Source organism: Harmonia axyridis, chromosome 4 (genome assembly GCF_914767665.1).
Source record: "Harmonia axyridis chromosome 4, icHarAxyr1.1, whole genome shotgun sequence".
Lineage (NCBI taxonomy): Eukaryota > Metazoa > Arthropoda > Insecta > Coleoptera > Coccinellidae > Harmonia > Harmonia axyridis.
In genome coordinates, this window is record NC_059504.1 from 7,842,336 (window position 1) to 7,859,466 (window position 17,131).

General features: G+C 34.9%; 6 non-coding genes across 6 annotated transcripts; all 6 read right to left on the bottom strand.

Annotated features, from left to right (window-relative positions):
• Window positions 1-4,032: 4,032 nt before the first annotated feature.
• Trnas-aga lies at window positions 4,033-4,114 on the bottom strand. Its single transcript has one exon. It is a non-coding gene; the product is annotated as a tRNA-Ser (tRNA).
• A 650-nt stretch (window positions 4,115-4,764) lies between these two features.
• Window positions 4,765-4,846, bottom strand: Trnas-aga. The gene has a single exon. It is a non-coding gene; the product is annotated as a tRNA-Ser (tRNA).
• An 8,619-nt stretch (window positions 4,847-13,465) lies between these two features.
• On the bottom strand, window positions 13,466-13,547 carry Trnas-aga. The gene has a single exon. It is a non-coding gene; the product is annotated as a tRNA-Ser (tRNA).
• Window positions 13,548-15,403: 1,856 nt separating this feature from the next.
• Window positions 15,404-15,485, bottom strand: Trnas-aga. The gene has a single exon. It is a non-coding gene; the product is annotated as a tRNA-Ser (tRNA).
• A 339-nt stretch (window positions 15,486-15,824) lies between these two features.
• On the bottom strand, window positions 15,825-15,906 carry Trnas-aga. The gene has a single exon. It is a non-coding gene; the product is annotated as a tRNA-Ser (tRNA).
• Window positions 15,907-16,704: 798 nt separating this feature from the next.
• Trnas-aga lies at window positions 16,705-16,786 on the bottom strand. The gene has a single exon. It is a non-coding gene; the product is annotated as a tRNA-Ser (tRNA).
• Window positions 16,787-17,131: the final 345 nt, after the last annotated feature.

The following is a 17,131-nucleotide window of genomic DNA, read 5'->3' on the forward strand; positions in this document are numbered from 1 at the left end:
TAATTTTCAAGAAGACATGTTTCATATAAAATCAAATTAGAATGACATATCCTTCAACCAAAGAATAGTTCTTCTTCTCTTTTACATGTTCTTGGTTGCTAAGACATAGAATTCAAAAAGTAATACCTTCACGGATGTTATTGAAATATTCGAGCTGTCATTTGTTTGACGTTGACTAAAGCGATATGGGTTTATTTTATATCTGAAATATCGGATGAAATGACACGAAATGAGGTGTTAACACATTAGCCATCGGTTATGTATCTCGTTGGCCTGTCTTGTAACGATGACTTGTTTAGGCAACAGTCGTAAATATGACGCCTCCTTTCTACCAGATAACGCATATGCGTACAGGTCTTTATCTTGGTGTCGATCCTTGGTCGAAAGTCATGATTGAAAAATAATGTTTATTTCCTGGGAACATACGAAGAAACTGTTACCTTCCGTTAACTGATAAATTGTGACATTAAATTATTGGAAAACAAGTCTACCAAACTTCAATCTATTGAGGATATACCCAGCAGATTAGAACCTCACTAACATGGACCATGTCGTTGAGGTTAGAATCTTTTGGTATTTTTCAACATGAAACTCTTATCTAGGTCCAGCTCATATCACAACATGCTATTTTACAGTGGATTTTGGTACAGAGAACAGAGTAATAATAAAGTGGCCTCTGCGTTATAAAATTCTTCTTCTTTTAACCTTAATTATTAAATAATTAAATTATTAAAATTGAAACCAATGCTGTCCGACAGATTTACGTATGACACGTACAGATGGTACCACCATTGCCATTTTTTGTCGTAAGTACCAACCTTCAAAAGAAGCTTATCAAAATTTCGAAACCTAGAATTGAGTCTGGATCAAGATATTGAAAAATAAGTGACGCTCCAATTGTTTTTGTTTGAAGAATGATTGAAAACGGGTATCTTGATTTGATGAAGCCTGTTTTTGGATGAGGAAAAATACTGTGCAAGAAAAGCAATGGCTTGATCAGTTTAACTCAGACTGAGTAAATCACTGTTTAAACTTTTTCCTGGGACAAGGAAGTGTAACTATTATCTTGATATGAGCTAAGACAAATTTTCATCGAAATTTGTAAAAGAATTCAAAGACAGTCGACAAATGTATGGAACATCATACAAAATTCCCCATCTTACTATTGTTCTGTTCTACAAATGATCGAACTAATCTGAAACATTGGTATCTATGTAGTAAGTCTTTCAAAGCTAGAACGAGCTGAATAATATTCCAATCATTTTAAAATTATTCACTACATTTACATTAACTTAATACTGTATTTTGTCAACACTACTGTTTATGAAGGTAAACCACAATGCATAAATATGCAGAGTGAGCGAGACAATGGAGCTCAAAGGCAATGCTTTGGTTTATATCTCTCATCAATAATTTTAGATATAAAATGGATTTATTACACCACTTCTCGTAGTTTTTCTGTAAATCAATATTTGATTCGATTCTTCACCGAAATATTCGGGATATGGTTTTTTTATTTTAGTAGTGGCATGACATAGCGATCGAAGGAAAAATGTTGATATCAGATTGTCAATACAATCTTTCAACTGCTCATTTGAGAGCCTATTCTCAACTTTTTCTTGTACATTGTGGAGTACTATGAGTATAGCAGATGAAAAATCATCTTTAGTGATGAGGCCCATTTTCACCTCAGGGACTATGATAATAAGCAATGTAGCCTCATGCCTGCTCAAGAGATGGCGTTATGGGTATCGCGCCACACTTTACTTTGACCCCGACGGATTTATAGGAGTCGAAGCGTTTCAGCAGAGTCACCTCTCCACGATGGTGAGAGAGGGTGTGCCTTAGGCAGAGATCGCTGGATTGCCTAACAGAAGAGTCTACCAGCAATCTCGGGACGTAAACACCAACCCCCTGGGAGAGAGCGCTCCTTACTTTATTTTGCTCGAGAGCGTTTCGCCAAAGCAGAATTGTTCCATTTGAGGCTCGGAAAATTTAAGAATGATTGTTGAAATGACTCTCCAACCTCAAAGTGTCACTGTTGGGTGCAATTTTTGGGTTGGTGTTGCAACTGTGACTGCGAATGGATTGCAACCGAGCTCTGAATAATAATTTTTATGGCCGGAATAAGGAGATACTTATGTGGAAGAAGTTTACATTACAACAAAAAAAAAACTCAATTTAGCAATAAAATATTCCTGGCAGAGTTATTTCTAGAAGAGCCACCTAAATCCTGTGATTTAACACCTTTAGACTTTTTTCTTTGGGGCCATATAAATAATAAGATTTATGCCAACGATCCACAATTGATTTCAAAACCTTAAAGATGTTAAGTTTTCAAGGATGTACAGCCACAAATCTGCGAATTGGTCATGAAAAATTTCATGAAAAGGATCCGTAGCTTTGGCCATCATTGGCTGATATCGTTGATATGATTTGATATAGATGAAATATACTCGTTTCTTTTTAATATCAAAATGACACTTCTTATTGGAAAATCCTTAAGATTTACCTCAGCCAATTTGTTGCACGATCATTTAACTTGAGACAAATTGACTAATTGAAGGAATACCTTACAAATCTCTTGAAATGTACTCGTTTCTTTTTAATATCGAAATGAAACTTCTTATTGGAAAATCCTCTAGATATACCTCAGCCAATTTGTTCTACGATCATTTAACTTGGGACAAATTAACTAATTGAAGGAATACCTTGCAAATTGAGTTGAATATCAGGGAATGAATGATGATGTAGCATCATTCCGAGAATTTCACTTGTGAATGGGAAATATCTCGGATTCTTCGGATTGGTCAAAGTTCCCGATAAATGAATGTATCAATTGTTCCCTCTACAAACGCATTCTAATTATCTTTTTTTCCGGAGTGAACAATGTACTAAACTAATTGGCAGCATAAAAAAGTCGGATTCCTTTATAGGTTATGTTGTTATTTCATTTGGCAATGACATACAACGTGGATTGTCGAACACGGACGATCCATCGAAGAAGGAAAGATGTGGTAACTTGATAGTGATCGTCTTAATCGCAAACGTTTGCTTGAATGGTGTAATTCTGCTCGTTCTTCTGTCAGTTCGCCGCATTGCGAAATGTCAAAAATGCCGTCTGGCCTAGAAAAACTCCAGTTAAAATGCCGTTTTCGGTTGATGGGGCGAACGTTGGAGTGCATTCGTTACTTTCATTTCAATGGATCTTTGAATTGTCGGTGTGTTTTCAGCCTGTGCATTCTTGGGTGAAAAGGACTGCGTTTGTTTGGTCTTAAGGAATTAATAACATCTTCATTTTTTTTTTCATCTAAAATAGTGGCATTGTTGGATGTATTCATAGGACGCCGTTCTTTCTCTTTGTCCTTTTCCTTCTCAAGTGAGAAGGGTGACAATTGTATAGTCTGCAGAAAAAATACAAAAATATGATCTTCTGATTTTTGTTACAACCATGACAAAACAAGTTATTACTCTCAGTCTGTAGATTCATCATCATTTATATATTTTTTTCTCATGAACAGAACAGAACCCTGGGAAATTCCATTGTTCTGAAAAAAAGTCAGATGCTATACTCGTTTAGCAAAAACTGCTTCTTTTTTTCAAGGAATACAGAAAAAGACACATTTTTACAGCCACATGCGATATGAAAAAAATTCAAGTCATAATTTTATTTTCTACATGGCAGCAATTCTATAAAAATAATGCGTAAAGTTAAAAAAGTGTTTAACTCAACAAAAAAAATAAATAAAATTGGACAATATTAGCATCAGAAACTCACTTCGATAAACTATTTTTGAACTAATTTTGAACCTCTTTATTACTCTTCTCAAGATGAATCTCTATCAAGTTTTGACCCAAAAAATCAAATATAAGTGAAAAACTATTGAAAAATGAGGACAGAAAATGTAGAACTAAGAGCCTTCGTTTCTGATTACCCTGATTTGCACATGAACTCTTTTATGTTTTTTTCTCAAGCCCATAGGAGAACCATGGGGAATTTCACTTCCATCTTTTAAAGAACAAAAATTTTGCCGCAGTCGGTAGGATTCGAACCTACGCTCCCAGAGGGAATCTGATTTCTAGTCAGACGCCTTAACCGCTCGGCCACGACTGCTGCTGATAATGTTAGATAAAGTAACTAATAGGTGCCGAACTGATACGTGTACCTACGTTTCAGCCACCTACCTGCTCAAACCCAAAAATATATATTATTTGTTGAAATTTTTCAAGGTTGAAATCGTTGATAATTTTATTCCGGCCCTAGTTGAGAACCTTGGAGAATTTCAATTCGAAAACATTTCACTTTTCACTTTTACGCTGTGAGATATTTCATATATTTTCGCACCCTTACCTATACTGAATGCTGAAAGTGGTTCTTCATTCCTTCTTGTCGAGAAAAGGCACAAATATTTTTTTCAAGATTTCATTCTTTCTTGGGGTCAACTGTACAAAATTCCTGAATATCTATTAAAACTTACCTAGAAAACTTTTTCTTTAATCTATAACGAACATTTATATCTGAGCTGAAATTATACACTCATCAACATATCCTTTTTGAAAACTATATAATTTTTCAAAGTGTAAAAACTTGAAGCGCTTCAACAATCAGTTGGGAAACATTCTGAGAAAACAATAACGTAAATGAATTGCCTAATTCGGCTATTCCAATTCAATATTGAAATCGTTGATGATTTGATGTTAACCCTAGATCAGAACCTTGGGGAATACCTCTTTCAACTTTCAAAGAACAAAAATTTTGTTCATCGCAGTCGGTAGGATTCGAACCTACGCTCCCAGAGGGAATCTGATTTCTAGTCAGACGCCTTAACCGCTCGGCCACGACTGCTGGTGTTATAAATGGCGAAAGTAAAACTTCACATTCCAGATCATGCTTCGTTTCGGTCATCCTACCCACTCCATTAACTCAAACATATCATAATTGTTGAGTTGTTTCTTAGTTATTCAATAATTTTATTTTATCCCCAAATGTGAACCTTGAGGAATTCCCATTTGAAAACAATCCAAGTTTCACGCTGTTGCATATTACATATTTCGCACCCTTATGCTGAAGACAGCTTCTTCATAGACTATTCTTATGAAACAACCCAAGATTGCATAATTTTTCAGGATAAGCAGCACAAAACTAATCAGCATCCTTCAATATACATATCTGTAGGAAATATTTTCGTAAGTAATTGCACAAGTGCATCAAAATTATCGATAATTTTGCATGACAGCGTGTTGTCATGAAAACTGCATGAGTTCATTTTCATTTTTGGAAAAAAAATTTTTTTTCTCCAGAAATGAAAATGACCGAATGCAGTTTTACAGAGAAAACACGCTGGAATGTGAAATTATCCGGTCATTTTGATGCACGAATGTGATTTACGGGAATATTTCCCGAACAAACTGTTACATTACTTGTCAAACTGATGTATTCGTAGAATGGAATTGCCATAGATTCGAACTGTATAAGATGCATAGAAACTATGCATCTATGAACAGTGCAATTATCGCAGGGCTGTTTCGCTTCCTACAATGCAATTATCGCTGTAATTTTCGATAATTGTTCTCCATAAACATAGAATTTTTGACAGGAGGGAAATATTCGCTGTAATTTTCGATAATTGTTCTCCATATACATAGAATTTTTGACAGGAGGGAAATATTCTATTATATTTATATTTTCGCTTCATAAACTTATCCAAAGATATACTTCCAGTACTGACTTATTTTTAAGAATTATACATTCAGGAACTGTTTCAAAAAGTTAAACTCTTAACTCGACAGTTAGGAGATTAACTCAGTTGGGATAAAAAGTGTCTTCTTAGTTATCTACCTGCTCAGTTATATCCATAAGGATCAGTCCTAGGGGCTAGATATTAATAATTTGTTGATAATCTTCTCTTGATTTTAAATAATTTTATTTCAGCCCCAAATGCGAACCATGGGGAATTCCAACTCATTCCAAATTTCACACCACACCATATTACACATGTCGCACCCTCACGCCAAATCCTAAACAGGCCTTTTCTCGAGAAACAACCCAAGTATTCCACCCCAGATTGTGCATAATTCTCGAGATCCAACCGCATGACATTCCTGAACGTCTATCACACAAGCGTTCGCTCAGAGGAACGCCAGGGAGAAGGGTAAGGGTAGTTGTTTGCGGTTCCAATAATGGTGTGTTAACTCAGCGGTACGTTGATTAGCCCTTTCCGGGCTTGTAGCCCAACATCTGATCGTCATATCTCAGCCGCTAACAACGGCACTCGCAAGTGCCGATGACAGGACGGGCGGACTGCGGGCGTGTAGATGCCTCCTGACGCCCGCTCCCCGAACCTGGAACGGGCGTGGAGACATCACTTCGGCATGTTGTCGATGATTGAACATCACTCACCTCGGTATTTCATTGGGTGACGACGATACTGATGCGAGATGGCAGATTAATATATGGAAGAGTGGAGATGTGGTGTTAGGTTGGTGCTACTGTATAGGTAGTTGGTTGTTGAGATCTCTGATAATTTGCGGTTACATATCTAGGATGATTGGTGATGATGTATGATATGAAAGAGATTATGGTTCTTTGATGGTGGAGGCGTCATTAGGTAATACAGGTTGTTTTGCAGCTGCATGAGAAGTTTCGATGGTTATTGTCCATGGTTTGACAGCTGAGAACGTCAAATTGTATTGACACTTCTGTTCAGTAAGGTCTCGCAATTCATCATGAATCATCTGACGCTAGAAATACGCTTCCAAATTCATTTCGAAAAAAAATGAATCTATGAAGTTCATAGAGCATTTCGTCCATTTTATGGTCAACATAATCGGCATAGTGAGTAAGGAATTAATGCAGTCATAAATTGTTTCAGCACTAATTTTACTCTTCTCGAGTCAAAACCATTAATAAGACAAATAAATCTGAGTACCGAAGAGAATATTGATGCCGCTGAAAGTGTTGAAGAAGACGTCGACGTTCTTAACTTGTTGGCCTTTGTCCTTCGTCTTTATGGAAAATTTTACATAAGAATCTTGGCAAACGTTTCTATGAAATACAGCTCGTGCAAGAATTTAAAAAAATGACCGTCGTTTTCGTCTCATTTTCGCTCATTGGCCTAATGTGAAACTAGCCGAAGATGAGCATTTTTTCCGAAGTATTGATGAAGCTCATTTCTGTTTAAATGGCTTCGTCAAAGGCTTTGTCTGATGGAGTGAATGGCCCGTACTTCTTTGGAGAATGGAGGTGTCATCCAAACCGTCAAGTGTCACCACTATAGCAAAAAGATTATAGATTTTTTTTTTGAGCCTAAAATTAATTATATGGAATTGGAACAGCCACACAACATGAACCGATTTGAATTTTTGGCAAAAAAATGTGTAATTTCTCGTTATGACCACGTGAACTGGCCAGCAAGATCTTTCAATTTATTGCCTTTAGTTTTTTTTTGTGGGGTTATGCGAAGGATCATGCCGATTATCCTCAAACTATGGACGTTCTGAAAATCAACATCCGTCAAGTTATTGGTGAGATAATATCAGAATTGTGCCAGCAAGAAATCGAAAATTACCTCACATGGATCGAGTAGAAATCGTCATTTTCACTATGGTTTTCAATTCCCCAAAATGGACTCTAGGCCAATTCTCAAAATTTGTGGTAATGTATATCACATGTGACCAAGAATGCAGAGTCCTTACGTTAGGCTTTCAATGGTTGTGATAATTATATTGTTGAATTGGGATTTTTATTATCCTTAACATTATTTAGTATGTACTCAAACATTTTCCTGAATCTATTACTTACATGACTAACGGCCGGTATCTGAAAGGCCAATCAACGAAAAATTCGACTTTAATTCTTTGGTCAAGCGTCATTTGGGTTGCTGAAGGTATGGTTAACTCCTTTATATTTGAAAATTCTGCAAGTTAACACGGTAGTTAAATAATACACGTAAAGAGTACGCCAAGCGTCATTTTGAGTTTCTGAAACGCATTTAAATTTTTCTTTCCAAGTTGAAAGCTCCAGATAAAATGGATTAGTTTACTGGGTCCAACATTTCAGGAACCCAAATGGATTTGACATCGCTGTTAGGTTGAATGTTGTAATAGTTGAACAAATATTTGATCAGTCTTTCAGAAATCGGGGGAACTTAATCTTTTATCACCTACACTAAACTTTTTATTTTTTATTAATTCATTTCAATTTCTATGAAATTCACTTCCGCATCAAAGTAATTTAATAAGCTTTCAGCTGTTTTTTCTTAAATTTTTTCAAACCATTGTGATATTGAAACACTGGAATGAACTGACAAAAAAGTTCAGTGAAAGTTCACGAACATAATAACAGATGACGATCAAACTTCGCCTAAGATTACCTAGAGGGCAGTTGTGTCAACTATTGCAATCAAAAGAATTTTATTATCCCTTTCTTTTCAAATGATCAACGATCAATTCCTATTTCTTTTTTGTTAGAGTGTTTATTCACATAAAGATATTTGTAGAGTAGTTCAAGAATGTTCTCAACAACTTTTATTTCTGGATTCGAGCAAGAAGAGTTTGTATAACAAGCAAAAAACAAAAAAAAACGAATGTATAGTCGAGATGGAAAAAAACATTATCTGAATAGTTTTGAAGTGTATCGTAAGATGGCGCCTCTTGCTTTGTTTGAGAGTGTATGCATTTTTTCGATTTTTGTACTTCTCGATGGATGCGAGGCTTTTTTGTAACACATTATCACGAAAGGTCAATTGAAAATTTGAAATTTAAAGTTGTAGGGTAGGGGTGAGATTATTTCTCGAACGATTTCAAAAAAATTACCTATAATTGAAATTATTAAACCAAAATCATGAAATTCTATCAATAATATCTCCCCATTTCTGGGATTTTCATACTTTCAAAGTACAAAACAAGAGATTTTTTCATCATACATGATAAAACCGAGTAGTAGAGGATAAAACTGGTCTGTGTGACTGACGTTGTTGGGGTGAAGTTCTCTAATCAAATAGCAGCAGCTGACCACAGTCAGACCCCAGTTTACACTAACTAGATTATCTACAGACCAAAAGAAAACATTATACACGGTCTCTCCTTTGTTATTAGCGCTACGAGTACAAATCCCGGCACAAAGCAAGAGGATTTGGTTCAGTTTCTGCTTTGCCAACTATTGACAATATAATCAAAATAAATCAATTGAATGACGTTCATTCAATTACACCAACACACCACCAAAAATAAAAACAATAGGATCTTTTTATAAGTATGGGCTAGACAGCATTTATCGACTATTGTTTTACCATTACCTAGTTGCTAACAAATTACCAGTTTTTATGTCAGAACAAATAAACTAATTATGATTATTTATGCCTTTTTACCCCTTCTAATTTGAGATGAATATTCATTGATTACCTCCAAAAGGGCCAGACCATCAACAGCGATTTTTATATAGTGTTATTGTATCGTTTGAAGAATGAAATCGTTGAAAAACGCCCCATTTGAAGAAAAAAAAAGGTGCTGTTTCATCAAGACAATGCGCCGTGTCACAAATCAATGAAAACAATGACGAAACTGCATGAACTGGGCTTCTAATTGCTTCTGCATCCACCGTATTCGCCAGATCTGGCCCCAGCGACTTTTTCCTGTTCTCTGAGCTCAAAAGAATGCTCGCTGGAAAGAAATTTAGCACCAATGAAGAAATGATCGCCGAAAATGAGGCCTATTTTGAAACGAAAGACAAATCGTACCACAAAAATGTTATCGAAAAGTTGGAAGATCGCTATAATCGCTGTATCGCCCTCGAAGGCAACTATGTTGAATAATAAAATCGAATTTTGCCAAAAAAAATGGTAGACCGGGGACTTTTTAATTGGCCTGTTATCTTAGACGGGGAACACATTATATCTAGATGACTTGGGTTAAATCTTTATATTTCGTGCTGAAGATTCTATAGGTGAAATACTCACAATTACTTATGACTCACCTTATAGGATGTAAACAGGGTGTTAGCGAATAAGTGCGACAAATTGAAGAAAAGATTCTGCATGAAAGATAATGATAGTTGATTCATATTTCGTGCTGCACATTCAATACGTGAAATATTTCCAATTTCTCATGATGCACCCTGTATATTTCTACTCCCGCTTTATGATAATATAGACCATTTATTTATTTTTTTAACAATAGTTTCTGTACATAGAAATAAGAAGTCGAGAAAATGTTGACTATAGATCAAATATGTGGATTGAACAATTCATAATTATCAGAATTCCAAATATTAATTGACATCTCAGCAAAATAATTCCAGATCGTATTTCAACCATCATTCTTGGGTAAGCATTCTGCAGACATCTACCAGATCACGCCCATTCCAATCCGTGGATGATTGATCTGCCAAATGACTTTATTAAAGCACTGAACATCGAAAAAAAGCGGATACGTCTGAATTGAGGTTAAAATCGCATAGCAAAATGAATACCCCACCACAATGGAGAAAAATCAATTCTTCATTGAAACTAATTCAGACCACGCCATGTAACGTATCAATCAATCTAATTTGGTTCGAAGCCCGTAACAAAGCGGACCATTGGCGTATCAAAAGGGGGAGCAACGAGGTATTGAAAAATATGAACAAAATCGAACGCACACATAATCGTAAATTCCTTAAATAATAATAATAATAATAAATCGCCTTTATTGTTACAAAAATTATAAATAAAATATCATAATTGGAGAAAAAAACTACTATGACGTGGCGAAGTCTAGCTAAGCTCTTTAGAGCCAGTTCAAAGCGATTGTCGAAACTTTCTTGTTGCTCAATTGGCACAACTGTCACTAGGACATTGTTTTTTGATGGTGCTCCATATTGTCAGTTAAGTGTTTTAGCGATTTTAAAATGAAGCTACCGTAATGCCTTATATGCCAAAAAATAACTATTTTAATGATTGGCTTACTCATTAGATGTTCGAATGTTGAATTAAAAGGTGATTTAATAATTTGTGGATATAGTTATTTGTTTTACTAGGCAGGAAAGTAGTAGATTGACTACCGCGGCTGATAGTTCATAGCCTAGCGTAGAGAGGCTAGGAATTTAGCTAAGGCAGTTAATCTACTTTGCAGCCGAGTTAAACATATCATTTTTTCTTCGATTATTTTTAATGATACATGTAGGATATTGTAGTTGTAGATTTTAACAATCCCATAATCTTTTTATTTTTCCTGTAGTGATAAATTAAACCGAAATTTGATAGAAATCGCAATTGTTGGAATGGTTGGTTGCTATGGAAATGTATATAATAATAATAATAATAATAAGTTTATTCACCAAAAAAATGTTTTACATAGATAACAAAAGAACAGTTGAGATGTAAATAAACATTGAAATCCCACTAAAACTAAAGTTGCGCGTGGGTTTTGCACAGTTAAATTTACAGTATTTCTTATATATTATGTATATGATATCTACAATACTTGACATTTAACCTATTTTAGATACAACTACGAGAAAAAAATCTAACAACAAACAAAATTTTTAAATAATTTGTGGATTTACATAATCGAGTTGACATTTTATATATTGATCCATACGATAGAACAACAACATAAACATCGAAAAAAGTCTGTTAGTCGATCAGAGATCGAACTAGATCTCTATTCAAGTTAAGCACGTAGTTTTTTAATTTTTTTTTCAACATGTAACAAGAGTTTATATTTATTATATTTATTTTTTGTTCAGAGGGCAGAAAATTGAAAATTTTTGGAATGAGGTAAGATATATTTCGTTGTCCGATTTTTGTACTACTCAGAGATGTTTTTACGTGATGTTCTTTTTTTTGCCTAGTGAAATGTTCATGATCAATATTATTCAATAAATATTTGTATTTGTATATGTCTATGATAATTATGTTTTGATAATTTATCAAAGACCTGACAGTTTTCTGGAAAATATATTTATATTATGGACAGTGATAGTGACTTAGAAGTACTTACTTATTCAGAAATGAAGAAGGTGGCAATAAATATTGATTGTCAGAAAATGTCGAATGTTTTATTAGCATTGAGAATAATCACTTGGCTGCCTAGGCAGGAGTCTGTGTCTGCAAAATCAATATTTGCTGTCAATCGGAAAAAAAAACTTCTCATAAATCTTGTATTTCAATGGTTAATTCCCTATAATTTTTTCACATAATGTAGATATACCTACTACATGTAGAAGAGAATGGAGAAGAGTCGATATATAAACAATTTCAGAGTTATAAATCGAGAATACTTGTCAATTTATGTCTACAGATCCTGTTATAGTTCATTTGAGGAAGACAATCCATAATCTGAAAACTATCAGCCAAGATCGAAAGAAACAAACTTATAGTTTTCCTGGTAATCTTCAGGAATTCAAAGAACCAACACCATCCAGAATTATTACCCAGTAATAAAATAGTTGAGAAGTCATGGTCATTTTCGCAATGTTTCAGTAGAAATACCTGGAGCATAGCATGTTCATATTTGTATTGCTAGTTTGGAGATGTAGTTTTCAAAGAAATCTGGAAGAAGTTGATGAATCGAATGGAAAACCCAGAAAATGACATTCAACAATGCAGCCAGCTGGACTACATAACACGAATAGAATTCGTTCCATTCTTTTCAAATTGATAAGCAAAAAAGAAGAAAAAAAATTTCAAATAATCCCCACATGGTTAGAAAGAGATCTGCTGCCGGTGGCGTGATGAAAGAAGATCCCATCTCCTGCGCCACTGATGTATTCAGCCTCAGAACGGCGAATCAACGAAAGACTAACGAAACTGCGGATTAATTTTGGCATTAATCAATCATACGGTGTGTCAACATTCACGTTTATGGTTTACAAAGCGCAAGATCGACTGCTATCCGTGTGCCGCCAGTTGGCTGAGCAGACCCTTTTGTCCGAGAAAATATCTAAGGGATGTACCCACTATCGGACTTGCATTAGTGAGGTAAATCCAGTTCCAGATGAAGCGAGGATGGAATCCAGTTTAGGTTATTCTAAAATCTAATTTTGGCAAACGCTTGAAATCTATGTGTGTTTTGGGAGTTACAAACTGTCGAAAATCAAGCAACTTAATCGGATTCACTGACTTATTCCAGGTTGTTTTCAGTCACATATCTGTTTTTCGTAAATTGTATTTGTTTCCATAGGTTGATAATTTTTAATAATCTTTGATATCTTCCAAAAGGTAGCGCTTATTCTCCAAACTTATTTTTTTTTTCTTGGAACATTTCAATCTGCACACTACCTACCTATCTATATCAGCTTCACATTATATTTTGGAATGTGAATTTATGAATAAGTGGATATGAAAATGTGAAAAAATACAAGGCTTTTGGACCCTTTTTCATTAACCCCGATTTCTAGTTGAACTCGTTCATAATTAATTTCAATCCCAAAGTGAGAGCCTTGAGGAATCCCCTTTCTAACTTTTGAATAAAAAATATTGTTCATCGCAGTCGGTAGGATTCGAACCTACGCTCCCAGAGGGAATCTGATTTCTAGTCAGACGCCTTAACCGCTCGGCCACGACTGCTGTTGATAGTACCGGAGAAAGTTAAACCTTCCGACTTGAAACTACTTCAGTCACCTACCTGCCGAATTACCTAAAACATAGTTTTTTGATTGTTTTTTTTTTATTATTAAAAGTTCAATGATTTCAGCCCTAAATATGAATCTTGGGGAATTCCAAACTGAGAACAATCGATGTTTCACTCAACCTTATGCTGAGAACAGCTTCTTCATATCCTCTTCTTGAGCAACAAGCGACATGGGCGCCCGCAGAAATTTTTCTCAGGGGGGGCAAAATGAAAATTATTGAAAAACGATAAGGCGTCCATGATTGTCGTAGGCGACATCAGTATTCCGTTTCTTTCTTTTTCTTTATTTATAATTATCACCAGCGTCTACTCTGAATTTCGAAAGATCACTAGAATTGGTACAGGGTGGACAAAAATACAATAGTTTCGTAAAATAACGCATAATATTCTTTATTAGTTAAATTAACAATACTTATTGTCTAGCGCTAATTGGTTTGAATGAAACACCCTGTAGTTTGTTAAATATTTAGACTAATAAAAATGAGCTGTTTCCAAACATGTTTGGTACTTGTGGTGTAGCAGACAGAATATGAAAGAAATTATTTCTTATTTTTATACATTTTTATTAATCTAAAAATGTAACAAACTACAGGGTGTTAAATTCAAACCAATTGCCGTATTTTTGATAATATTGTTAATTTAACTAATAAAGAATGTTACGCGTCACTTTATGAGCACACACAAAACTATTGTATTTTTGTCCACCCTGTACCAATTGGAATTAATATGTGATACATTTTTGGAATCTGCTCAGCCAGAGTAATCGTAAAATTCAGACAAATTGGGGTGTTCCTTTAAAAAAAAATGACGCTGACGTCATTACTCGAAAGTAATTCACCCTTTATATTAGATTATTATTTTAAAATGCGGTAAATTAAAATAAAAAATCGACGTGTTTCAGGATTATTTCTTAAAATGGTCTGTTTAGCTAAAAATGAATTTTGTTCCATACTTAACGGTTACGGACGCAGTGTATAAGATGAATTTATAAACAAATTGACACGCATGGAGTGCTTTCGGTTTCATGAATTTTCTCCACCCAAGAAGTGCTCAACGCGCCTAAGGAAGTTTTCAATTCAATTATGGATTATATGTATAGTATGTAATTCCATTGAAAACCGGAAAATAGTTGTGAATCTATTACTTTCCTTTTTTCCTTGCCCTTTGGATTGAGAAAGTAATATTGAGGGTGTTGAGCTGAAAAATGAGGCATTCAAAATCTCAGGGGGGGCCATGGCCCCCCCTGGCCCCCCCCTGCGGGCGCCCATGACAAGCGAAGTATTTCTCCTGAGGTTGTATAATATTCCAAGATCAACAACGAAAAATTTATCAACGTCTATCAATATATCTCTAGGAAACATTTTTTATGATATTTACTTTTTCGCTACATTTGGTTGAACATATATTAGATACTGACATGTTTTTAAGAATAATATACTGTTTCAAGAAGTAAAATTCCAAACTCAGATGGGGGAATAACAATCTAATTAGTTATCGTTTTGGTTGATTCAACTACCTTCTCAATTTTTTTTTGAGTTTCATTTGGCACTGAGATGAAATTATTGAACATCAAATGAAAAAAAGGACAAGTTATAGTCTTAAATTGGGTGATATTTTACACTTTGAACTACAATAGTCATTTTAACACAAATCCGACAAAATACTTAACTCAATAGCTTTATTTGGCGCTTTTTCATCAACCTAATCACAATCGAAATTTTTAAATCAGACCTCAGAACAGAGCCTTGGGGTATAACACTTTCACGTTTTGAAGAACAAAAATTTTGTATATCGCAGTCGGTAGGATTCGAACCTACGCTCCCAGAGGGAATCTGATTTCTAGTCAGACGCCTTAACCGCTCGGCCACGACTGCTGATGTCATTTTTGGAGAATATAAGACATGCCGACTTAGTACTTACTTTATTTCAATCACTTAGCTGCTCAATTACCTCAAACATAATTCTTTTTTTTTATTTTTCAGTTTTCAATGATTTCATTTCAGCGTCAAATGTGACCCTTGGGAATTCCAAATCAAAAACAAGTTTCACGCTGTTGAATAATATTACATATTGGCACCCTCATGCTGAGGAAGGCTTTTTCAAAAATAAAAAATGCGGCTCTTTTTTCAGCAACCTAATTTTAAAATTGGATTCTAGATCAGAGTCTTGGGGAATACCCCTTTCAACTTTCAAAGAACAAAAATTTTATGCATCGCAGTCGGTAGGATTCGAACCTACGCTCCCAGAGGGAATCTGATTTCTAGTCAGACGCCTTAACCGCTCGGCCACGACTGCTGCTGATATTGATGGAGAAAGTAAAACTCTCGTACTTAGTTTTCGTTCATTTCGGTCACCTACCTGCTTAACCATTGTTGAATCCAAAGGGGTGCCCGGACAGGTAATACCTCTGTCTGGAGTATACCTGATATCCTCCTGAAGAAAAAGACTATTTCTCAAAATCCAAAACGAAGTTTTGACTCTCCCCACTAAATGTTGAAAAAAATTGTCTGGATTCAACTCTATGCTCAACGACCACAATAATATACTAATTGTTCAATTCCTCAGACTTTCTTTATTTCGACCCTAGGTGAGAACCTTGGGACATTCCAATTTGAAAACATTTCAATTTTCACGATGTGACATATTACATTTATATTTTCGCGGCTTCATGCTAAATGCTGAGAGCCGCTGCTTCAGAGTTTTTTCTCGAGAAAAATTACAAGTATTACTCTCGTGATTGTATTATTTGTTGAGGTCATTTTTGAAATTCCTCAATATCTATCAATATTTATCTAGAAAGCATGTTCTTCGGTCTATAATGTCTATATATTTATTTTTTTACTGAATATAATTGTTTATATGCCACTTTATCCATCCACTTATCATCATTTTGAAAATGGTATAATGTAGCAAAAATTAGATCCTGAAAATCTTCAACAATTCTGGTAATAATATTCGAGAAGAACAAGAAGAGATATTCGCGCTCATTTGGCTACCCTGATTAAACCTTGAAAGTGTTGAAGATTTTATTCCAACCCTAGATCAGAACCTTGGAGAATCCCTTCATATTATTAAGAACAAAACATTGTTGATCGCAGTCGGTAGGATTCGAACCTACGCTCCCAGAGGGAATCTGATTTCTAGTCAGACGCCTTAACCGCTCGGCCACGACTGCTGATGATAATAATGGCAAAGAAAGTGAACATAACTCAGTTTCACTTATAAAAAGTAAAAAACTGACTTGAGCTATACATACACCCTCCAACTCTGACAGAATTGAAGATGATATCAAATATCTACCTATGTATACATTAAATAGAATTGATTCTGAAAAAATGGGTAATTTTCAACAAAAAATTGAATAATATTCAATTCAAATTTATACTAAATTTTTCTAACTTCCACTGTCTATTGTTAGCGATCTTGTAACAATACAATTGTGAGGTTTTACTCGATCACCAGTATAAATTTGAAAATATCTCTTATCAAGGGCGGATTTACGGGGGAGGGGGGGTATAAT